This window comes from Notamacropus eugenii, chromosome 2 (genome assembly GCF_028372415.1).
Source record: "Notamacropus eugenii isolate mMacEug1 chromosome 2, mMacEug1.pri_v2, whole genome shotgun sequence".
Classification (NCBI taxonomy): Eukaryota; Metazoa; Chordata; class Mammalia; order Diprotodontia; family Macropodidae; genus Notamacropus; species Notamacropus eugenii.
In genome coordinates, this window is record NC_092873.1 from 423,316,427 (window position 1) to 423,326,654 (window position 10,228).

General features: G+C 41.8%; 1 protein-coding gene across 4 annotated transcripts in view; it reads left to right on the top strand.

The window, feature by feature from the left end:
- The first annotated feature begins 1,333 nt into the window (after positions 1-1,333).
- PTPN14 (protein tyrosine phosphatase non-receptor type 14) overlaps positions 1,334-10,228 on the top strand; it is a 251,790-nt gene continuing 242,895 nt past the window's right edge. For 2 of the 4 annotated variants that reach the window (XM_072647846.1, XM_072647852.1), the window contains exon 1: positions 1,338-1,448. The gene's annotated coding sequence lies outside the window, so the exon portion shown is untranslated. Of the gene's footprint in view, positions 1,449-10,122; positions 10,225-10,228 lie in introns of all 4 variants that reach the window. The other 2 variants (XM_072647849.1, XM_072647850.1) reach the window with 2 other exon arrangements.

The following is a 10,228-nucleotide window of genomic DNA, read 5'->3' on the forward strand; positions in this document are numbered from 1 at the left end:
GATCAGGAAGAAAGATACATTCCATTTATGTTTCTATTTATATGCATTTTTTATAAGCGGAGGGGGGGGGGTCGTCAAGGAGACTAGGTCCTTGATGCTCTAAGACCAATCTGGCCGAAAGCCACTAAGCATGCTTAGGATACAATGGTCCACTGCTTTCTCAGAGATGCTCTCTTCGGTGTCAGATGCTCCTGGAAGCTTGTGCGTGGGGTGACCAGGCACAGGGTCCCCTTAAAGGGGGGTATATTTGGTCTCTCCCAGAGGGTTTGGTCAAGCCCCTCCTGTAGCTCCGCCCCTCAGGGACGGAGGTGGGCTTTTCTTTCCTGCACTTTTGCTGCAACGTTCTTCCAGCTAGGGTATTTTTTTCCCCGTTTCCATTCTGAAGCTTATGACTCTTGGATGGTAGTTCACCTCGACCTCTTCTCACTATCCCCACCCTCCCTCCCCCCTCCTAAAAGCAAAATATTTAGAAGTCCCTGGACATCTACCGGCCCTGCAACAGGAGCTCCAGCAGCCCCACATTCCACGGATTCCTGCTCTGTGACGTCCCCAAGGCCAGAGCTCAGCGCACTGAGCAGGCTGCTTCGGCTAGGGAGCTCCAGCTTCGTGTTCCAAACACACGCAGAAAGAGACACACACACACAGACACACACACACACAGACACACACACACACAGACACACATACACACACACAGAGGCGCGCTCACAGAGCAGCAAAGCCTACACCCTTGGGACTCCTCTTCGGGCCACATTCCATTCCGCCCCCCACCGCGAGCCCCTTCCCTCCTTCCTCCTCCCGGCACCCCAGCGCCTCGGAGTCCAGCCGCGTTGGGGGGTGGGGGCGCCGCTGCCCCCGGCGCCTGCTTCGCCTTCTCTCCCCCAAGCGGCCCCTTTCCTCCCTCCCCTCTCCCTGCTTGCATTTCCTGCAGCTCTCGCTTGCTTAGCCCACGAAAGTCAGGGCAAACTTTTCCCTCCCCGGAGTGCAACGTGAGCAGCTCTTGGGGCAGGTTGCCGTAACTTTTTATTTTTGCCTCCGCCCCGCCGTCCCCTCTTCCAACCTTCAGTCCTCCTGGGAGAGCAAACACAAAGTAGCTGCTAGCGGGCCCTCCCTCTGCCTCCCACCTCACCCCATCCTCTCGGGCCTTAAGCCTTGGGATCTCCCGGCCGCGGAACAAAACCCACACTGGATGACTAGGTTTCTCTTCTCACTCTCCTTCCCCCTTTCCTTCTCCGGTCCTTCCCTTCCCTTCCCTTCCCTTCCTGGACTCTCCTCGCTTGATCCGAGCGGAAACCTCCCTCCCCTTTCTCCTCCTCCTCCAACTACTTCCCCCCTCCCCTTCCCAAATCAGCCACTGTAATAAATTCCTTGGGGAATTGGAGCTTCTGCCGCCGCCGACCTTTCCGTGGGGGACTCGGGACCTCTGTCCGGGGGGGACGTGTAAGCAGGTAAGTGTGGGGGTCCGTAACACACAGCGTGTTGGCTGAGGCTTGGAGCTCCGGTGTCCGTGCCTTTGCTTGGAGCCCCAGAGGGGCTTTGGGAGGCTGGCTTTCAGCTCCGCCGCTGCTTGCAGATGACTTTGGCAAACACTTGGAGAGCGAACTTGCGTTCTGGCCGGCCACAGACCAGACGGACGGACTGACGGACGCCTCCGCTGGTGCAGGAGTTGGCTGGCCAGTTGGATTATTCTCATAGTGAAGGCACAGAGCTTGCCTGGTGAGGGTTGGAGGTCGCCAGGGGTCTGATCAGCCGAAACCTCCTTCAACTCCTTTGAGTTTTGGGGGGAAGGGTTGCCTTCTGAAGATATCCACGTTGTTGGGGGAGGGGGAGTGATAAGGGATTTAGAACGTTCTCTTCCACTGAGGGGAGGCAGACTCCTCTGGTGTGACACCCCGCCGCCTAGCCCACTACGGGGAAGCCCGGTGAATAGAGAAGTTTCTTCCTGCCCCTCACTAGGCCCCATGTTTGCCAACAGCTCTTTTGGGCCCCGTAGCCCGTATCTTTGAAATTTGTCTGGGACCAAACTTTTTCTGGCTCACTCCTCCTCTTCCAAAAAAATCCCCCACAAAACGGATTGAGCTTTAACAACTCCTTCCTCATTGGAAAACAGTTTTTAGGGGGACACTTTGCTGGAGGCTTAGCATCGTCTCACCTGGAGGGAGCAGAAAGGTAAAATGTGCTGTCCACCTAGCTTTCTGCCCCCTTTTCTGTTTGCTCTCTGTAAGGCGAGAACTCAGGACGGAAGCATGGGGTTCTTACTTGTTGCTTTCCAGTGGGGACGTCTTCTAGTTCTGCAACCAAGGGCTCTTGCAGCAAGGATATTTGACAGTGTACTACTTTTTCCTCTGCGGATCAGTTTGAAAAAGAAATGATGGTTCTTTCCCCTCAACCATCAAATACAGAAAGAAAAAAAATACCCAGGATAGAATAAATCAAGATTTAGTAACCACAGGAAAATTCAGTCAAGTAGGGGCTGAGTTAAAGGTTAGAGGTCAGGAGAAGCCTTTTTCTCCAGTGATAGAGATGACTTAGGGCACAGACAGATTTGAATCAACCTGATGAAAGGGACTTTTATGCCCATACGTCCTCAGGTGTGGATTGAGCTCTACTATGGGCTGCAGGTTGTCGAGGTTGTCAGTAGCTGCGTTATTCCACCTTTCCTTGCGGTCACCTTTTCTTAGAGCGGTGAAGTGGCAGGTTGTAGCAGCAGTGGGGACTTTGCTACTGCTCATCCATTTTAGGAGTAAGCCCAATGGCTTGCCTATTTTGTGTAAGCACTATAGAGATCAAAGAACATCTGAAATGTACTTTTGCCTTTGTCATGCATTGGTGAGAGTGAGTGCTTTGTCAGTAATGCTCACTCTCTTCTCACTTAGAAATGCTATGGTTATTGCTGCAGCACAGTTATAAGAGCCACTTTCTTTTTCCTGAAACTTTATTAGGGACGGATTGATACATGTAGGAAGTTGAACAGAATATAACAGCTTTTTATGCTCTAGCCTGATATTATACTGTATAAGGTCGCTAATTTAGAAGGTTATTATGGTATCATAATAAGTGCAAGTGTCAACTTGTAGCTTGTTTTTAAATGAACTGCTCTTTGTAGGGCTGATATCATATGTCACCATATATAATGTGTACATACACTCATATTTACATACACTATATGCATTCCACAAGAGGGGGTGGGGTTAAGAGACTTGGGCAGGTTCATCAGACTGATAATCAGCTAGAGTTAGCCATGGAACTCTGCTCTTTTTGATTGTCAATCTAGTGCCCTTTCCTGTGTAACATGCTGCTTTTATTAATAGCACTACTATGATTAGTGCCTGAGTCTTGTGCATGGTGGTTGTGCCATGCTAGTGTTTGTGATTTTATTTCTATGCATCAGGCATCTGACTGGGAAAAATGTGTGGTTATTTCTTTTAAATAACCACTTGTGTTTGTCTTTGCCTCTCCACCTACTGGTGAAGATTCTCCTTGAAGGTGTATGATCTGAGTGGTTGGTGAAGACAAGTCTTTCTAGCCAGTTATACTTAAAGTAGACATTAAGTTTAGACAAACATTTCAGTTGCAGGCAGCAGCATGTAAATGAGCCAAGAATGGAAGAGCCTTTCAGTACACTAAAAAGATAACAGAAGTTTCAAGTGTCATAAAGACTTTAATTTTTCTTGAATTGTTAGGTGAGGGTGAGATACTGAGATGAGTTCCTCTTATATCTTTATTTTCTTATTGGAATCTAGGTCTTTTTGAATGGGATTAAAGATATTCAGTTGAATATCCAGGAGCTGGTTGTTCAGTTTATGGACTACCTGTGAAACCTTCTGTTTCTTTTTGGTCTGGACTAGTAATGTCTTTGATGTAGGGAACTCTTGGTGAGAAAGCTCCCTTTATCACTGCACAACAGCTTTGCTTCTCTACCCAGTTATAGTCTTAATTTCTCAGTGCCTCCAAGCATTGAGGGATGAAGTAATTTGTCCAGGGTCACACAGCATGTATTTGTTAGTGGTGGATCCTGAACCCAGGTCTTCCTGATGGCAAGGTTTGGTTTCTATTCAAAACACTACCTACTTCTCCCTTGTTTCTTTTCCTTCATCCACATCCTACTCTATTATTTTAGTTTTGTCTGTAAGTATTCAACAAATAAAATGAATTCCAGAGCTTTTATCACCTGAGGAAGGGAAGAGAGACAGGTTGTTGCTCAGTTGTGTCCAGTGGAGGCCAGATAAGTCTTCCTGACTCCATGGTACTCTGTACAGGAGCCAGGAAGACCTGAGTTCTGACCGCAGACACTTCCTAGCTATGTGACGCTGGGCAAGTCACTTCACCCTGTTTGCCTCAGTTTCCACATGTGTAAAATGATCTGGAGAAGGAAATGGCAAACCACTCCAGTATCTCTGCCAAGAAAACCCCAAATGGAGGAACTGAGGTCAACATGACTGAAAAAAGACTGAACAACAAATTTCCTAACAGGAGGTTCTATCCAGTGTCACTTCCAGTATCCCAAGAGAGACAGGACAAAACTCTTAACTAGTCAATTAAGTCTCATGCTGCTATGCAATGTGACTAAGGTGAAAATGTACTTAATAGGGATGTATGTGTAGAACCAATATAAAGTAGGCGGGAAGGAGGTGGAGGAAGGGGGGAAAAGTCCAAGATATATGGAAGTGATTGTAGAACACTGAAAACAAATAACATTTTAAAAAGTCTAATGCTGCTAGTCAGGATGAGGAAGATTTTGGTGAAAGGGAGGTTAAAATGAATGATTAGGTGAAGCTTTGTGAATTACCAACTAATGATGATTATCTGCACCTTACCAAGGGCTGTATTGATTCTTTATTTGACTTATTGCTTTTTCATCTTCATGATCTTCATCCAAACTCATTCAGAGTATGACTCTGGGAGGGTTCCTTATGTTTTTGAGAATCAATTATTGTTACAAAAACATTTTTGTGGTTGATTCCTTATCAGGACTGGGTTAACATACATTCCCCATACACATGCAGTCAGTTTTTTACTGTTTAGTCTGTTTGCCCTAAGCTGTATAGTACATGGCAGTTGAGAGGTTTTGGCGGGGTTAAGAAGTCAAAATATAGCTTCTGGGAAGGATTGCAGGAAGAAAAGAGCACACATTTTTCCATGTGTGCCTCTCTCACTAGTGACCAAACATGTGATTTGTGCTGATGTAAAAGTCCCTCATGCCTCTGAGTAATGATATTTAGAGGAAAATTTCAGTTTTGGCTTTTGGGAATGCATTTGCAAACCTGAATAGCCTGGAAACATTCAGGGAAGGGTCTTTTTTGGAGACATGGTTTCTTTAATGTCCACATGGATCATGGTATTTATCCTCTAAGGAAGCTCAATGTTGACCCACCCACCCCACAGGTACCTTGTACTTCAATGATGCTTTTTATCCGAGAAGCTTGAGAAGTATTTGATAAACATTAACTCAGTGATCTTCCTGCCTAGGTCCTGGCAGGGGAGGATGGAAGAAGGAGTTCTTTGCAGACCTGAGCAATGTCATAGGGCAGATGGGTATGTGTTCTTGATGTGTAAAGGTGGGTTCCAGCGAAACACTAGATTGATAGATCTATGGAATTAGAGCAAATCTCAGGCGCAGGTTCTGCTTGGAAGTGGTCAAAGGGAGGAAAGCTTCGAAGATGTGTGTTTGGCTTTGTTGGGTAGCAGAGGTTAGAAAAATAGCATCTTCTTCCTCTCCCTCACCCCTAACTCTTCACTTAATGATCATTTGTGTGTGGTTATATAAGAATCTTCCCAACTACTTTTCTAGTAGTTGCTGTCAAATGACTTTTTGTAATAACAGTTCTTTATATTTATATCACATTTTAAAATCCTTAAAGCACTTTCACATTCACATTTCTTCTTGGAAAGCCAATGGGATGATACACATAGGTATTATCCTCATAATACCTGTGTGTATCATCCTCCTCCCCACTTTTTTTAATAGGTGAAGAAATTAAGGCTCACCAATGTTAAATGACCTGCCCAAAGTCTGACAGCTAATAAGTGATCAAATCAGGACTAAAACACAAGTCTTGCCTCAGTTTGGTGCTGTTTCACAACAACATATTGCCTTAAGTATACAGGCAACATTGGTTTGGAATGTAGTTATTTTGGGGGTGTGGTTGGAGTGGAGGAGATGGTTAAAGTTATATTGTCAATGGCATGCTAATATATATTTTAAAATTTTTCCTTTTTTCCAGTAGTTAGCAGGGTGCATTGACTTGGTTTTGTCTTATTGTCATTCAAAGAACTCTACTACAATGCCCTTAAATTTGTTCTCCAGAAGGGAAGATCAGTGTTATTATTACCCTTAACTAAATCTTGATGTTGATGTTAGAATTTTATATCTGTGTGAGTTAGTGTAGTCAGTCAGAGCATACCTGGCACCCTAGTTGACTGACTTTACATAAAGAGTCTCTCTTCTCAATATATACATCTGGTAACCCAGCCAGCCATCTCCTCTCTCTCTCTCTCTCTCTCTCTCTCTCTCTCTCTCTCTCTCTCTCTCTCTATATATATATATATATATATATATATATATATATACATACATATATATATATATTGGCCACTCCAGAGATCTGCAGAGAATGTAAAGGATGGCTTAATGTAAGCTCTTTAATAATGGTAAAAGCAAGTTAAAATCTAAACAGATGCCCAGGCACAGTTGCAATATCTTTGAAGGTTGACTTAAGTTGATGTCGCTCATAAACATCTTTGGTTAAAGTTGGAGCTCAGCACGGAGGATACGATAGACTTGAATCTACATCAGAGGTTCCCAAACTTATTTGGCCTACTTCTCCCTTTAAAAAAATTCCTCAGTGCCCCCCTGGAAATCTACTTTTTTTTAACCCCTTAATTTTTTTTTGAAATTTGCATCATTTCAAAAAATATATAAAATATATACTTTTAAAAAATGATACATCTTGAACTTAACAATTTATTATAATTTTGTGAATATTTTTCCTGCATTGAAATTTTGATGACCCAATATTGCATTGTGTAACTGTATAGTATCCTATTGTAAACATGTTACATACACATATTCCTGCTAGTTCATGCTAGACTTCCTGACAATTTATGGACACTTGTCTGCCAATACTTGCTTGTTAAGACCTGTCAGCAGACTTGACCATGGATCAGTTATATTTATAACCAATTATAACTTGTCATAACCATTATAACTTGCATTATGTGTGTTTATTTGGAAAATAATGTAATCACTGCAACTTTAACTCAGTTAAACAATAGATGAAACATGTATGAAAAATTTTTTTCAAAATTTTCTCTCTTCTTTCCTTATGCTTTCACTGCCCTCTGATTTTTATTCAACACCCCCCTGTTGCACCCAAAGCTACTACTACCCCCCCCCCCATCATTCCAGATCCCCCCAGAGGGCAGTTTTGCCCACTTTGGGAACCTATGGTACCATCATGCCTCTCTCAGTGATGTCAGACCCATTGCTGGGTATTACCAAAGTTGTCAAACCTTCTGTGTGTATTCCATAGCTAGCCAACAGCCTACTTTTCTGAAGTCTTGAAGTGGATGATCAGAAGACACTCAAAAACTTTTATTTTCTGTTGTCATTTTATTTTATATGGGAATTTAGCTTAGGAGTCTCACTCCTGCTTCTCTGGTGGGGTATGGTAGAAATTTTACCTTTTTGCTAAGGAGGCTTCGAAAACAAGCCTCCTTCTTGGTTATCTAAGAGATGACAAGAGTTCCCAACTCATTTAAGACCTCCCAAGCACTGAAGGAGTTATTGAGCACCACGCATAGCATTTATCTGAGCCAAACCTGGTTTAGAATTTAGAATGGCTACTGATAACTATACATGTCTAGAATTTCCACATCAGATGTCCTTGTCATTCATTGCCCATATCATGTTGGTTTGTCTGAAAAAAGATCTGATATGTAGAAGCTATCTCCTAAAGTTAATGTTAATATGCTTTCTAATAAAAACCATACTTTAATCAGAAATTTCTAGAGCTTTAGAGATTGTTCTCTGAACAATCAAACTTACTATGCCTTAGGAAATGAAAGGTGCCATCCATTAGAGACACATAGCAAAGACAGGGTTTAAGAAATAGGGACATTTGGCAGTAGGGACACAAAACCAATCTCTGCAGGTTTGGGCAAATCATTGAAGACTGTTTTGTTTGAGTACCTTGTTTGCCCTCTTCTATCTTGTTCTGTAAAAGAGACTAAGGCAAAATTTCCACATATTTTCAAGGCCAACCATTGGGTAAGTAGGATAGGCTGAAAAACCAAAAAAGACTGCAGTCATGACACACCCCTCAATTGAGGCAGACTAGCAGGTATTTCCATAAAGAGAACTTTCCAACTGAAAACAGTTTGCAGTATTGCTGCAGGGGTACTTTGTAAAGCAAGTTTAATTCTTATGAGTAGACAGAATTTAAATGTGATAGAATTATAAGAGTATAGAAACCTGTACCTCATCTGTAAGCTATGTCCAAGACCTCTCTGTTTTGTTTAAGGAGGGTGTCATGGTTTAACATGATTATATGCAACAACCTGTATCAGATTGCATGCTGTCTTAGGGAGAGGGGAGAGAGGGAGAAAACTTTAGAACTCAAAATCTTACAAAAAATTTTGTTGAAAACTATCTTTACATGTAGTTGAAAAAATGAAATACTGTTAAGTGAGGGAAAATTACTTAACAAAAAAAGAAGAGTGTCCTGGGTAATCCAACTTGATTCTTCATCATGCAGAGTTCTCACATTTTGCCAGCAAATGAAGCTGTCACATAAACAGCAATTTGATTTTGTCACCTGTAATACACTATTGATCCTGTGTACTTTTTTCATTTCTAAAATAAATGAGATAAAGACAAAATTATTAGCCATGAACATTTGTTTGATATGGAAGAAAGCAGATTTTGGGGACCTTGCCCCATTATTTATTACAGATATAGAAAGAGGTGATGGAAATGGTATTTGAACCTTTGTAGCTGCACTGATGGTTTTCTTAACTCAGTTCAGGATTTGTTTTCCAGACTTTCTCTTGTGCTGCTTACTTTGTTCCTGTTTGATTTCTTGTAGTGACATTCATAGGCATTCTCTCTTCTGGCTGATCCTGTGATCAGCTGGCTTTTTGGATTTTCTTGGGTTTGACTTCAGCATAATGATAAATCTGGTCTAAGAGCACTACTACTTGATGGGAGGTTGTCCTCTTAGTGTTATCAAAAGTAGTTGATTTAGAACCGAGTAGCACATATCTTTTCTTAGAAGGGGTCGCTGAGTTTATTTTTGCAGCAAATGTATCCATCTACAGGACTGTAATAGCCATAATGAAGGAGGATTATGCGGTATTATGTTTTATGGAGGGTGTGCTGGGCTGTTACCAGGGTCAGCTGTGACAGCTAGAGCTGGCAATTAGGTTTCATTTAAGGCTCCATGTGGCAATTAACTTTGGCTTCTGCCAGGGAAATCCTGTGATCTATTAGGCATAATTTTTTCATTATACATTTGGTAAAATGTACTTTAAATGATGAAGGTACCCATTTGTTAGATTTAAGCCTATCTCCAAATTATCATTTGAAAACTGGAAGTGACTTTTTGATTACCTGCATTTAAATCCATACTAACATTCTAGATGGAATGTGCCTTTTAATTGAAAGCATTTTTACAAGGTCACACAAATTCATTGATATAGACATAATAATGGTTTAAATTAGTCATAGAATATTATACAATTATGTAGTTTAACAAAAAATGTGTAATTGAAGTTATTTATATAATGGAAATTATACAAGTAATTGAACTATGTTATCAAAATAGTTTTAATTATGTTCTTTAAAAATATTGGTTTATCTAAAATGAATCAAAGACTGAAAAAGATGGTTGTGATTAGCACTGTTGTCACTAAAAAATTTTGCTATTTCCTGACAGGCAGTTTGTTCACTTAGGAACCAGGTAGGCATAATGACATTTGAGATTTCCTTATTAGTGAGATGCAGTTTAGACATTTTGCTTCTCCACCTATTAATGTATAGTGTCTTTTGCAGTGCTTAGGAGAATTTTTTTTGTCATCATCATTATGATGGTGATCATTTTGGCCCACACTTCTAATTTTCAGGAATATGGGGAATTCTTGATATGGAAACTCCCTCCACTGATGTAGACCAGCAACATCTCAGCAACATCAAAGTTTTTAAAAGTAGTTAGAAGTACTAAGAAGGTAA